Here is a 16,204-nt window from a genome sequence, read left to right on the forward strand (position 1 = left end):
GAGGTTCCCTCTTTCACCTTCAGTGTGGGCGGAGTCAGAGTCGGTCTGGGTGGATCATCTGTTCAGAAGGTACATAAACATGTATAAGCAGTCATTTCTCTCTACTATCAAAGGTTTGATTTATCTTTATTTTAAAGTAATCAATGATAAGGTCAGAGAACTACTACATGACTGAACTGTTAATAAGTTTAATTTGAAACCTACCTTTGACTGAAATTTTCACGCCAGCAAAAAAGTATTTCAGATCATTGTCACATTGCAATCTAAAATTATGCACTTTGTTGTTTTGAGGTTGCATGTCATTCAGGGTTGTGGTGCAGTCTTTTTTTGTTAAGTCACCGATCAATTGTCCCTTTTGTTTGTGTTGTGGATTACTGCTATCAAACACAACAGGTCCCCTATAATAATCTTTCCATAATGCTTTACAAGTGTTATCTAAGTTCACATTATGTTGATCATCTACGTCAAAGGAGCAGGGGATTGTCACACAGGATCCCTTCAGAACCTCTATAGTCTTTGGTATAATGATCTCAAACTGTCCACACAGGGCACCTGAAACACAAGAAACAAATCCTTATTACAATTATACATTAACAATACAATCCTTATTCATGTTGAGTTTATAATGTCTATATTACTAAAAACAGCAATGTTCATTGCATGTGTCTCTGTTAAATAAACAAACAAAAAAAATGAAGTCATGATGCATTTTATTGATGGCTCTGTTTCTAAAAATCTTATCAGTATGCTTTCAAAGATAAAATAGTCTTCACATAAAACTCAGGATTCATCATTTTCACACAGCTTTTTTACATGAAAGTTGTAAATTTAACACCAAATCTCTACATTATGATATTGTGAAAAGAAAGCAGAACACATTAGTAGCTAATTTCTTTGACAAATATAAGTGAGCATCTCACCTTGCAGCAGACAGCCAATGAGGAGGAGAGTCAGAGCTGCAGCCATCTTTGTGTTTCAGAAGAGGCAGAAAGTCTGGAGAGAATACATGTAGATTTACAGTTTAGTGTATTTCGCTCCAAATAAACTTAGATTTCATTTTGAGGCTGTTGTTGAATGTGATCTTTGCAGAAGTTGCAGATGGAGAAATATGTTGAAATGTTTAAATTTTCATCAATGTGGAAAAGGTTGGATCCAGAGTTTAGTTAACTAAAGCAATCCCAATAAAACTAAAAGACTTCAAGGTGTGCAGCTTCTCATTTTAAGGTTTAAATTGAAATATTTCTGCATTTCATTCAATTTATGTAAAGATGCTCATTATTAAAACATAGAAGATCAAATGATAATAAAATAAAAAACAGGAAGTTTGACTGCCTGCCTCAAAGAAAAGAGACAAATGTTGTTGTTTTTTTTTGGTTTCTTTCTTTGTTTACAACCTCTTTAAGGAAACTATTTGATCAGTAATAACGCCCAGAAGAAAAACTGCATGAGAGCTTTAAAATGTTCAAAACTTGATCAGAGTGAATGTTTTTTTTTCTTTCCCCTGTTACAAAGTTTATTTGATCAACTTCAGAAAAAATGCACTTCTTAAAAAGTAACCTTTATGATATTAAATATGTTGATTTGTTATATCTCCTGAAGAAGTATAAAGTTATTTAAAAGTGATATAAAGTTTTATAAACTTACATTTTTGTCAGGTCTTTTTGAGCAGAGAGGTGAATGATGTTTAGAGAAGTGAAGTTCCTCATCATTTGGCCGCCTTCATAAACAGCATTCAAAATTTGACTTGTAAATGAGGAAGTCAAAAAAAAAAGCATGTTTTACATTGGATGTTCAGTTCTTTCTGTAAATAGTTTTCATACAGGGTCACATCCTTCGTCACCTTTCATTTACTATTGATAACAAACATCTCTTTCTGCAAATTATTTGAATAAAACATTGACATCATGGGGATGTCAGCATTTGATTAAAAAACAAAAAACAATGAAAAGCCTGTACTGTCAAAAGAATGTTTATAATTCATTTTAATGCAATAACATCTTGATGTGTTTCAATATGTACAACCCATCAGTTTGACTAGAATGTTACTTTTTGAGATCCACATACAGAAGGTGAGAACTTATAAAAAAACATTGTTTTCAAAGCTTCTGCCTAATCATGAAGCAATGAAATAAGCAGGCTACTCTATAAATTACTTTTTTAATCACAACACAATTATCAATCAATTATCAGTTATGACAAAAAGTACTTTCATTCTCACTCAAAGTCAGCCAACTCATTTCTTTCCAGGTTAAACTGAATGATATCCAGCTATTTGATTCTTTCAGGATAGTCTACTATGTAAGATAAAATCCAGGAGCTTGGTTTTGTTCATCATGATTGTAAATGACCCAGTAGTCTGTTGTTAGTGTGTATTTTAATTTGAAATGTATTTCTTAAGAGTTCTTTATAACTTCCTGTTAGTTACATCGAAAAGACGGATGCTCTTTTTTTGAAAGGAAAGGTGAAGGAAGTGAAGGGAAAGAGTAACGTCGCAGAGATGCAGTAAAACCTGCTTACATGTGTTTCAAACATTAAGTATTACGGTCATTTCTTTTATTAAGCACCTCGCTGTTTGAGGCACGAGGTTTGTATTTATTTTGTTTCACCTGCACATTGATGAGAAGTTACTTAAAAGTCGCATTTTGTAGTTTTGTTAAGTTTTAGAATGAGTGTTGGTTAGCAAAGATGCTGCATCTTGGTATCTGAATTTGATCAGGTTAACGTGTGTGTGTGTGTGTGTGTGTGTGTGTGTGTGTGTGTGTGTGTGTGTGTGTGTGTGTGTGTGTGTGTGTGTGTGTGTGTGTGTGTGTGTGTGTGTGTGTGTGTGTGTGTGTGTGTGTGTGTGCGCATACATGTCGAGGTGTGCATAAGGTTTAATTCATATTCACTAATAAGGTTTTAAATAACAATATTAAGGTCATAATTGTACACATAAGAACATTTAAAGGTTTAAGTTCATATATTGTGTAGTTATACACTATAGTAATATTTTCTTTATTACTCTCTTTTAGTTCTTACAGTGTTGCCATTAAAAACGGAAAGTAAGGAACTTCAAATAAAAGTCTGAAACATCAGTTTGAGAGCCAGGCCATCTGTAACAGCATGGGGTATGCTACAATGATATTTGTCTGACACTCAGAACTAATTATGTTTTATCCCTTTAAGCCAAACCCTCAGTCTATATTATGTTAAATTGAGCAAAATGGACTGCAACCAAACTGGACAGACACAGATTGCAACGGATAATCAGGACTGCAGAAAAAAATATCATTGGTGTCAACCTGCCCCCTATCAGGAAACGAGCAGGTAGAAGTACTACAAACTCTTCCCCTCTGATACGGATCACTGTACACCAAAACAACAACAGTTTGTTCCCCCAGGCTGTCATTCTGATGAATGCTAAACAGTCACACATGCCATTTGTGTCCCAGTGCTCTTAAACTCACATGCAAACAAGTGGAGGGCCCTCACCCTTCAAACCAGCAAGCTGTACATCAAAACAAGGTTGTACATACCAGCAGCAACAGCAAAGGCACATGCCAGGCAGGAGCAGGAGGCCTGTACCTGACATCCAGGTGCATTAAATAAGCTTAACTGACTAGTGAGAGGGACAGGTGAGAGGCTGCATTCAAGACCTCAGTGTTGCGTCGTTTTGAAGAGATGGAAAATGAAGTTTGTTCAATGGTGGTCGATACTTTCTTTAGCTCTTCCCTTCTGGCCCGCACGCCGGTCATGTGACTAAAGCTATACATATTTTTTTCTCTATACATCTCAATATCTCATTTTTTCGCAGATGATTTATTACAGAAAACACTTCTTGAGGAAATTAAGAGACAGTGCCAATACATAGTTTGTCCAGCAGGGGGAGTGTTATTTCAACAGTTTAAAAAAACTCTCAGCAGTCTGCAGCACAAGAAGCAGAGCAGCTCAGCTGATCTAATCTGAAATCTGAAATGTTGCGGGGCGGCCCGATGCTCTCAGAGCAGATTGGGGAGGTTAAGATTGGATCTTTACACCACTCACACTACAAAATAGTCCACCAGATAATCACTTCTGATCAGCCTCGAATCGGAAACGCCCACGCGGTTGACGGTAAGGCAGAATCGGACTTCAAATCAGCCCGATTATCCTGCAGTCTGAGCCAGGCTGTTCAGATGTGTCATTTTTAGATCTCAGCTAAGAAAACGATGAGACAAGTATGAGACACAGTCCAAGTTCTTTAAATCATCTTGGGGTGTCTCATTCAAAGATCTGAGTTTAAAAAAATGTGAGACAAGTGTGAGATCTCAGGTGACTAAGTAAGTAAAGTTTATTTATATAGCACCTTTCAAGAACAGACGTCACAAAGTGCTTCACAATAAAGGATTGAGCAGAGACATTATTAACAGACAATTACATAAAATCAAATATAGACGGATCAAACCAGTCTGAACAGGTGGGTCTTTAACTGCTTTTTAAAAGTGTCCACAGAGGAACAACCAGCAGACCCTGGTCAGAGGACTTCAGGGACCTGCTGGTGTTATATGGCCTCAGTGTGTAAAGACATGAGGACAGATGTGACATGAGAGCCAAGAATCTTCAATTTCTCGACAGTCCATCACAAAATCGTTTGACTTTGTTGCCTTGAGCTCTGCCTGAGAAAGTCTTTGTAGAAACCTTGAAACTTTCACTCTGTTCTCTGTTTTGCATCTATTTTTAGTATCAGCAGATTCCAGGTTCAAAGCCCGGTCTGAACACAAAGAACACAACATCTTTTTAGCTTTGAATACATCTTACATATTTTTATACACTTTTATTTAGTTTGACCTGGAAGAGTTAGCCGACCTTGAGTGAGAATGAAAGTTTTTTTTTTTTCACAATTGTGTTGTTGTGATTAAAAAAGTAATTTATAGAGTAGCCTGCTTATTTCATTGCTTCATGATTAGGCAGAAGCTTTGACAACAATGTTTTTTATACGTTGTCACCTCCTGTATGTGGATCTCAAATACTAACATTCTAGTCAAACAGATGGGTTGTAAATATAAAAAAAAACATCAAGATGTTATTGCATTAAAATGAATTATAAACATTCTTTTGACAGTACAGGCTTTTCATTGTTTTTTGCATTTTAATCAAATGCTGACATCACCATGACGACGATGTTTTTTTAAGGTCTAAAGATAGAAATCATTTGCACAGAGAGAGATGTTGGAATGAACGGTGAGGAGTGACACCATGACAACAATTTACATAAAAAGTACTGATAATTCAATGTTAACAGGAATGTTCACTTTTTTGACTTCCTCATTTACAAGTCAACTTTTGCACGCTGTTTGGAAAGGCGCCAAATGATGAGGAACTTCACTTCTCTAAACATCCTTCATCTCTCTGCTCAAAAAGACCTGACAAAAACTTAGATTTACAGTATATCACTTTAAAATCACTTTTAAATAAATTATCATATTTAAATATCATACAGGCTATTTGTTAATACGGTAAGTGCATTTTTTTCTGAAGTTGATCAAACAAACTTTGTTACAGGGGAAACAAAACATTCACTCTGATCAAGTTTTGAACATTTTAAAGCTCTCATGCAGTTTTGCTTCTGGGCATTATTGCAAATTATCAAATAGTTTTCTTAAAGAGGTTGTAAACAAAATGAACTCAGACAAAATATTTTTATATTTTTCTGTTTTGTCTCTTTTCCTTGAGGCAGGCAGTCAAACTTCCTGTTTTTTGTTTTATTATCATTTCATCATTAAGATTTCAATTTCAGCCTTAAAATGAGAAGCTACACACCTTGAAGTCTTTTAGTTTTGTTGGGATGAGTTTAAGTAACTAAACTCTGGATCCAACCTTTTCCTCAAAAGGAAATTACTCCTAAAATCAAAGTTTATTTGGAGCGAAATACACTAAAGTGTAAATCTACATGTATTCTCTCCAGACTTTCTGCCTCTATATTTGTAACAGTGGAAGAAAAATCAATAAAAAACAGAGATAACCATACAATTTACACAAAAGTATGTGAAACAAATGAGGCAAAAAATGTGTGCAATGAGCTAAAATGTGTTCTGCTTTCTTGTAACCATATCATAATGTAGAGATTTGGTGTTAAATTTACAACTTTAATGTATAAAAAAAGCTGTGTGAAAATGATGAATCCTCTGAGTTTTACATGAAGACTTTTTTATTTACTATTTATTATCATTAGACTTAATAGAAATAAAGAAACAGTGATACTATACAAATATAGACACTATAAACTCAATATGAACAAGGATTGTATTGTAAATGTATAATTGTAATAAGGATTTGTTTCTTGTGTTTCAGGCGCCCTGTGTGGACAGTTTGAGATCGGTGACCTAAGAAAAAAAGACTGCACCACAACCCTGAATGACATGCAACCTCAAAACAGCAAAGTGTATCATTTTAGATTAGATTGTGATGGTGTCAAATATTATTTTCCTCAACAAATTGAAATTTCAGTTAAAGGTAGGTTTCATATTAAATTTATTAGCAGTTCAGTCATGTAGTAGTTCTCTGACCTTATCGTTGATTACTTCAAATAAATCAAACCTTTGATAGTAGAGAGAAATGACTGCTTATACATGTTTATGTACCTTACAAACAGTTACGAGCATGGCCGTCACCTGGGGTGTGCATACTGCCATGTGTGATTACCTTTTTTTCTCTCCACTCAGATGTTTGATTGTAGATGTATTCATTGTATGAACAGGGTTTGTTGTTTAGCCTCTACATAAATGATCTAATAAATGAATGCTATTAGGTCAGACATCCTAATGTACGCTGATGATACTATCATTTTTGAACATGCAACAACAAACCAGCAAGCTGCACGTAAACTAACAGCAGTGATGACTAATGTCACACAGTGGTTTAATAACTCCTGTCAATACTTAAACATAAAGAAAACAATCTGCATGTTTTTCACAAAGAGGTCAACAGATCATTTCACACTCAGTGTTTTCATCACAGGGTTAAAGGTCACAGTTGTATCTGATTATAAATGAATGTAACACTGGACTTTAATCTCCCATTTCAAAAACAAATGAAGATGGTGACAACCATAGTAAAGTTTATATTTACATATTTCCACCAAATGTTTATCCGCTGAGGAAGCAACACTGTACCGTGAACGTAATAGACTTACATTGTAATGAGAGGTGGGAATCACCAGAGGCCCTTCGATATGATATTATAACGATGCTTGAGTCAATATTATAGCGATTTTAAACATTTTGCGACAGGCTGAGAATTGTGATATTTTGAATCTCATTTTTTTAACTGCATATTATGTACACAAAATTAAACTAAATCAAGAAGTGTTTTGTCAAATAAGGAAAAATTCTCAGTCTTTTTGTCTCACTTCTGTCTGTTCATTTCTACACAATGGGAGTCGAGCCCACAGACTGACCAACACTGTGATGAAAGTAAAAGGCTGCAAGCACCTCACAATCTGAACTGATGGTGTTTCAGTCTGATCAAACTTTACTGAACACAAACATGTACGGACGACTGAACAACTGCAGCCATATTTAACAATGCAACTTGTTCAAAATGAATTGTGCAACCCCTTCAGCAATTAAAAATAAAAACATATCGCTAGCAGAATATTGTGATTCTATGCTGTGTCTATTTTCCCCCACAAATAAAGTGGGGGAAATTTATTCAGCAAATAAAAATATAAAAAAACACATATTTGCATATTTACAGTGCTACTAGCTGTTTCTGTTGATGTTTAGCAGGGCTTGTTCAGAATAAAGGCATAACTCTCTTCTCTATCCCTCATCACAAATAAACTACTTATTCTAAACAGTCAGACAGTTTGGTGGAAGCAAACTTAACTGTTGTTTTTTAATAACTTGTGAAATTTTGTTGAGAAAGCTTACATTTTATTCGTCAAGATAAGAAGTTTATTCACTGTTCTCTTTTCACCACAGTGTCAGTCAGTCCCTCTGGTCCAGTGCAAGAAGACAAAAATGTGACACTGACTTGCAGTGCTAATGCCAACCCAGCTGTAAAGAACTACACCTGGTACAGAGCTGATGGAGGCCAGGAGACTTTCATGGGGACTGGACGTGTTTTAAACATCAAAGCTTCTAGGGAGAGAGGACCTTTTTTCTGCCGGGCAGCAAATGAAGAGGGAAGCTTTTTTTATACATTAAAGTTGTAAATTTAACACCAAATCTCTACATTATGATATCGTTAAAAGAAAGCAGAACACATTTTAGCTCATGATGCACATTTTTTCCCCTCATTTGTTTCACATACTTTTTTACTCTGTTGTACATTGTAGGATATTTCTGGATTTTTGAAATGTTATAATGAATAAAATTATATTTTTTCCACTGTGACAAATATAAGTGAGCATCTCACATTGCAGCAGACAGCCAATGAGGAGGAGAGTCAGAGCTGCATCCATCTTTGTGTTTCAGAAGAGGCAGAAAGTCTGGAGAGAACAAATGTAGATTTATTTTTAGTGTATTTCGCTCCAAATAAACTTAGATTTTAAGAGTAATTTCCTTTTGAGGAAAAGATTGGATCCAGAGTTTAGTTAACTAATCTGATCCCAATAAAACTAAAAGACTTCAAGGTGTGCAGCTTCTCATTTTAAGGTTTAAATTGAAATCTTTCTGCATTTCATTCAATTCATGTAAAGTAGCTCATTATTAAAACATAGATGATGAAATGATAATAAAATAAAAAACAAGAAGTTTGACTGCCTGCCTCAAGGAAAAGAGACAAATATTCTGTGTTTTTTCTTGAGTTCATTTTGTTTACAACCTCTTTAAGGAAACTATTTGATCAGTAATAACGCCCTGAAGAAAAACTGCATGAGAGCTTTAAGATGTTTAAAATTTGATCAAAGTGAATGTTTTTATTCTTGCCCCTGTCACAAAGTTTGTTTGATCAACTTCAGAAAAAATGCACTTCTTAAAAAAAAGCCTTTATGATATTTGAATATGATATTAAAATAGATTTAAAAGTGATATAAACTTACATTTGTCTCAGGTCTTTTTGAGCAGCGAGGTGAAGGATGTTTAGAGAAGTGAAGTTCCTCATCATTTGGTCGCCTTCTTAAACAGCATTCAAAATTTGACTTGAAAATGAGGAAGACAGAAAAGTGAATATTCATGTTCACATTGAATGTTCAGCACTTTTTCTTTGAATAGTTGTCACACTGTTTTCACAACCCAGGCTCAGTGAGCTGGACAAACAGGGAGACCACACATTTTTTAATTTATTAAATAATAATTTCTTGCAAACTAAGGCAAATCATCCTGTTCAAAGAATGTGCAATCTGTAAATCAGTGGTGGTTGTAATGGTGAATGTGTTAAGTGTTGACAAGAGAGTGACAGATTGAGAAGCCAGTTTAAATACTAAGGCCCAGCCTGCCCAGGTGTATATAAATTGAACTGGCTCCGCCCCTTTCTACCTGAACTTAAGTGGGGAGCGATACAAAGCAGCAGGAAGAGCACTGACAGTCAGGGGTCATCACACCCTCCCCCTAAAATACTGGGTCCCACCCAGTACCCATAAACAAATTACTATATTTACCAAATTTAGTTCACCAAACATAAGCAATAACATACATATTTGACCAAACCCAACATCACTTATACTTTCCCAATGTTAGTTTTAGTTTCGCTCTCAGACGCTTGGATCAGGTCCTAGGACCACGTTAAGAGTAGGAAAACAAACTGTGATTAGCAGGCTAACTAAATGTTCCTTATAGAGATCAGTCTGAATTAAGCATCTTTTAACACCAGTGGCCAATGCTCTATTGACAAGGCTAGTAACTATCATACAAAATCAGAGGCACAACAGTGGCATCAACATACATGTCAAAATGGTGTAGTGCCCAAATAGGAACCAAACTTTCTGTCTCAATGATGAGATCAAACTGACACAAAGTCGACCTCTTGACAAGTCACTCAAGCCCTAGCTTTCTTGCTTGAACTACTACAAAAACTTATTTATTTCATCAGAACAGACAGGTGCCACCTCTGGACACTCTGTTACAACATCATGTTTCTGCAGGACAAATTTCATCTGGGTTAATTGCAAATCACTGATCAAAACTCACCTCTTCAAACAATCTTTTGATGTATGATTGTGATATGTGTTCTGTTTATCTGTAGCTGTACCTTTATGTTGTTGTCTTTATGATTTGTGTGGAATGCTGCAATGTCTGTTAGTCTTTCCTTACTGTGCTGTTTCTTTTGTCTTTTTTATCAAATGTTTAGTGTGTAAGAGTTTTTGAAAAGCGCTTATGAATAAAATGTATTATTATTATTATTATTATTAGATATCAGAGAGACATTGGCCGATATGGAGCTCAGCGTAAGGAAGACTGGTTATATTCTTTCACAAATTCATTCATTCTTTCACTTCAACTTAAACTACTTCCTCTGTCTACCTGCTCTGGTGATCAGCTGTTAATGGGTGTTTATTCTTTTAAATGATTAACCAACCAGTGTCGGGCACAACCTCTCTCAACCAATCATCCTGCTGCGACAAAATGCTAAAATAGTTCTTTCTCTTCAACAGTCATTCTGTCATTTCAAGGCAACTGCTGCAACCCACCACCGCCCCAGTCACCTCCATTCCAGCTCAGCAGAGTCCAGATTCAGGCTCATTATAGCCTCCATTCCTCTTCACCACCACCAGTGTCTAGACTCCATAGGGGGGTATCCTATCCTGCTGTCGGCCTCATTACCCTTCCGAGTACATGAAGTCGTCACGATGGAGTCTAATCCTCCAAAGACTTTGCACATTCAAATCTAAATTGTCGCACATTTATTGTTAAATTAAGTCTCTCCTGATTGAAATATCAGTCTCAGCTTTTTTTTCCGACCTAATATCAATATCACTACCCAACACTGGCTGTTACACTCTGATGTCACTGCATTCACTTTATCTTATCATTTCTGTGTCCAGAGGCTGTCCGTAATGTGTGAAAAAAAATGAATGTCCTGTTAGTGCTGTCATTTTATATGATGCAACCCGAATACTGGATGTTGTCCTGTTTGTTGGGGTAATGTTGAATGTAAGTTGTAAGACATTGAGACACAGTCCCACGGTGATACTGATAAACTCAACTAAATAATTCATGGCAGGATTAGGAGAAGGCCGTTATTTTGTTTCCTCGAGGAACAGGAACACCTCTAATAGCTCTTTCAATGATAAAATCAAGCTGGTTAAAACACGTTGATGGAAACTGAGACCACGAACTTCCCCAGCAGTATTAGGACGCCTTTCTCAACTGCCAGAAGAGCGGAAACTATAAATTCAGAGATAAACATGTATCTGTTACCACTCTGTTGCATCATCACCTCTTCTTTCAACTACAGCCTGTTAGCGTTTGTTAACCCAGGAGACCTGTTGCTGTCACTTTGAACGTGAAATGTTTTAACATTCTTGTGTGATTTAGGATATCAGCTCGTCAACACTTTTCTTCAATTTCAAAACATTGGACAGAGCTTTCTTTCCCCGCCCCCTCCCTCCTAGAGCCAATGTGCAAACAGGTTGCTATGTCGTGGACACTGAAGCTTCAGTTTTTAACCAGCTCTGCATCGGTCTAGAGACTTTTCTGCTCTCTAACCTCTCTCCTTTTTTCAGAAGCAACCGCCTACCTTCTCTGCTCAAAATACAATGATTCTGCGCCACAATGGAAAACTAGAAGGAGGACATACCAACTGCTACATTTACAGATAAACCAGCACTTAAACAGATCATGTTTCCTTAATGTCTGATGATATAGAAAGACCATTTCAAGATTTAATTCAGAAGATATCTTACATATTGGACCTTTAAACTGTCCTCCTTAACCTCGTCTTTGATTCAGGGCCATTTAAACCCTGTCCTCTGGAACTGCCTCACAGGCTTTCTTTAATCTGATTGGAAAACAAGAGCATGCAATGAATGAATCAAAACTTTATTACAGACTCAGGGTCCAAATAATAAAATCCAAAAGACATAAAATACAATACAAGATACATGAAATACAAAGCACAGTATAAAAACCTGCAACTTAAATGCAATGCATGGTATAAAATCACTAAATAGATAAAAACAGCGCCCCAGAGGATACAACTGTACCAATGTTTCCATATCTTGGATTGATTCAATGTGCATCTCTTTTGATAAACCATTTACTTTTTTTTAAAATCTTGATTAGCAGAGCTTCAATACAAACAAAAGTGAAAACCATCACCTCAAACTTATCCATAATTCACGATCAATATCTCTCCAGATTTGAACATCAGAGGCTTCATGGAGAAAATATTATGTGAAATTACTGAGAATTAATCATGTATTGTGCCAAACACCCTGCAGAATATTGAAATATCACATTCATATCTCAAAGTCGATATTTAAAGCAATGCAGGAAGAGCAGAGAGGGAGACAGAGAGAGAGTCTTCAAATAATCAGGTATGACGTTTGGCAATGACATCATAGTCTGGAGATCTGTTAGTGTGATCCAGATTCATGTAAGTGCTGTCCTCTTCTTTTGGCTTCATGCTCTCTCTTTGTTTCCTTTAGTAAAAGAAGAAATGAGGATTAAAAAAGGATTTTACAAACAACTCATTTGTCATATCTTCATCAGCACAGTTTATTCTAAAAAGTCCTCCGGTGTAATAACATACCAAAGAAACACCATGCAGAGTGTGAGGACGATGTTCACAGTGAGAGACACTCCAGTAACAGCCCAGAAGAGAACTCCACTGTAGGGTCCACAGTTATCCTCAAGACCTGTCATAAGAAATAACATGATAATATCATAACCCTGTTTGGGGGGGGGGACACTTTTTCAACTTGATGGTTTTTACCACTAAAGTCTACTTCATTGTCAGTTTGACAGTGAAGGAAGTACCAAAGCTGTATCATATTTCCAAATCAAGGCCGCAAAGCGAGCAAGAGAGACGAGTGTAGGCTGAGCAACCAAAAGACTAAAAGAAGAGGAGTGGTTTCAGCAGGAACAACACTGAGCCAAAAGAAATTCAATATTCATTTCTGATTGTTTCATGGTGGTTATGTTCAAAAGCACAATTTAAACACACTAAACCCACTGGCACATGAAGGAGTTGATTATGAAAGGGAAACTGAATGATTGATTGGCCCAAATTGGCACACATGGACATTTGGATGAAAAAGACAAATTAGTAATGTTTTATAGACTAATACAGAAAGTGCCAAAGATGGAAATCAATCTTGAAAACTGAAACATTAATAACATTTTATAATCAGTAAATCACTGCTCTGGAGGAATTATAGACCTTTAAAGGTTTAAAAACACACAGTTTAACTTTTATACATACGTTGAACATCTATGTGTTTGTTGTCAGATCGTCCACTCCCCAGTTCATTTTCAGCCTTGCAGAAAAAAGGACTGCTGACATCTGAAGCTTTAACAGTTAAAACGCGTCCAGTCCCCATGAAAGTCTCCTGGCCTCTATCAGCTCTGTACCAGGTGTAGTCCTTTACAGCTGGGTTTGCAATAGCACTGCAAGTCAGTGTCACATTTGTGTCTCCTTGCACTGTGGTCCCTTTGGGTGAATCTGAAAAATTATTACAAGGATTAAAGTTCTCCGTCACTAAAACAGATTTCCGTCAATTTCACTATTGTAATAATTTTAGTCAGTGTCAATCGGACAAATAAAAGTCGTGCAAAATGGGTTGATGACATAGCCCTACCCTCGCGTGCAAACTGCGGTTTGATAAATTCAGATAAATGTCAGGCATTTATCTGAATCCTGTAACACAATTGTAGTTTTGTGTTTGTGTGGCATTTTAAATATAAATTCAGAACTTTGATCTGCTACATGAAGTCTGCTCGGTGTATAGTAGGCTTTTATTGTGGTAGAGAACATCAGCGTGCACTGCCCATCATATCAGGATTTGTTTTTAGGCTTCGGTGCGCAACTTTATTTACCCAACCAAAGTGAAATACAGGAGAATGATAATCCGTAACATTACCTGCAGGCAGGGCTAACACTCTGTTAGGAACGCACATCAAGACAACAGGTGATACAAAACAGTACTCACACAGAGCAATGATGAACTTTCCCACATTATGGTCTTTCTCTCAAACACAGACTTGCCTCTTCCTACATCACAGATTTACTAATACCCTATGAGCCTAGCTGCTGCTTACGTTCCTTAGGTAGTAGCGTCCTCACTTTTTCCCACAGCCAACCTTGTCACTAAAGTTGGCAGGGCATTTTCTTCATATTCTTCCTGCTGTTGTCTCTCCCCTCTGTGTGCTTTGTATGTATGTGTATGCTTTGTCTATGACTACTTTTGAACACACTACTCCAGACTAGCCTATGTTTGTGTAGCATGTTCATTAGACAGAGTGCAAAACTGATTTTCCCCTCGTGGGATTAATAAAGGATAATTTAATTTAATTTAATTTAATTTAATTTGATCCATAAGCATCTCACACTGAGGTGTTTAATTTATTAAATTGATGTCATTAAATGTCAACACTGATTAAAAATCTAAAGAATTGGGTAAAGATATCCTTCAAAGGACCTAATTTAATTTAGTCAAGATTTTAAGGAGATGAGAGAGCATTTAAAAGTTTAAGTTTGACTTCTTTAATCACAAGACAAACATACTCACATGTAATGTCAGCTGTTAAACTGGTGTTCACAGATGACTCAGTGCTGCCATCTTGTTTTCTGTAGACAGCAGTACAGGAGATTTCCTGTCCGTGATGGAGGTGTGATGCGTTGAAGTTCAGCACAGAGATCTTGACTTAAGTTTTGTCCTGATTCTCCTGCAGGGTCTCCTGACCTTCACCCAGGCCGGGGCTCCATGTCAGATTTGGAGGAAGAGACAGACAGGGAGCTGGAGCAGAGCAGTTCAAACTCACTGAGGTTCCCTCTTTCACCTTCAGTGTGGGCGGAGTCAGAGTCGGTCTGGGTGGATCATCTGTTCAGAAGATACATAAACATGTATAAGCAGTCATTTCTCTCTACTATCAAAGGTTTGATTTATCTTTATTTTAAAGTAATCAATGATAAGGTCAGAGAACTACTACACGAATGAACTACATTTAATTTGAAACCTACCTTTGACTGAAATTTTCACGTTATCAAAATTATATTTCAGTCTATTGTCACATTCCAATCTAAAATAATGCACTTTGTTGTTTTGAGGTTGCATGTCATTCAGGGTTGTGGTGCAGTCTTTTTTTGTTAGGTCACCGATCAATTGTCCCTTTTGTTTGTGTTGTGGATTACTGCTATCAAACACATCAGGTCCCCAATAAGATTCTTTCCATAATGCTTTACATGTTTTATCTATGTTGACATTATATTGATCCTCTACGTCAAAGGAGCAGGGGATTGTCACACAGGATCCCTTCAGAACCTCTATAGTCTGTGGTATAATGATCTCAAACTGTCCACACAGGGCACCTGAAACACAAGAAACAAATCCTTATTACAATTATACATTTACAATACAATCCTTATTCATATTGAGTTTATAATGTCTATATTGCTAAAAACAGCAATGTTCATTGTGTCTCTGTTAAATAAACAAACAAAAAAATTAAGTCATCATACATTTTATTGTTGGCTCTGTTTCTAAAAATCTTATCAGTATGCTTTCAAAGATAAAATAGTCTTCATATAAAACTCAGGATTCATCATTTTCACAGTTATTTTTTACATTAAAGTTGTAAATTTAACACCAAATCTCTACATTATGATATCAATAAAAGAAAGCAGAACACATTAGTCGCTAATTTCTTTGACAAACATAAGTGAGCATCTCACCTTGCAGCAGACAGCCAATGAGGAGGAGAGTCAGAGCTGCAGCCATCTTTGTGTTTCAGAAGAGGCAGAAAGTCTGGAGAGAATACATGTAGATTTACAGTTTAGTGTATTTCGCTCCAAATAAACTTAGATTTCATTTTGAGGCTGTTGTTGAATGTGATCTTTGCAGAAGTTGCAGATGGAGAAATATGTTGCAATATTTGAATCTTCATCAATGTGGAAAAGATTGGATCCAGAGTTTAGTTAACTAATCTGATCCCAACAAAACTAAAAAACTTCAAGGTGTGCAGCTTCTCATTTTAAGGTTTAAATTTAAATCTTTCTGCATTTCATTCAATTCATGTAAAGATGCTCATTATTAAAACGTAGAAGATGAAATGATAATAAAATAAAAAACAAGAAGTTTGACTGC

This window comes from Labrus bergylta, chromosome 8, assembly GCF_963930695.1.
Source record: "Labrus bergylta chromosome 8, fLabBer1.1, whole genome shotgun sequence".
NCBI classification, from domain to species: domain Eukaryota; kingdom Metazoa; phylum Chordata; class Actinopteri; order Labriformes; family Labridae; genus Labrus; species Labrus bergylta.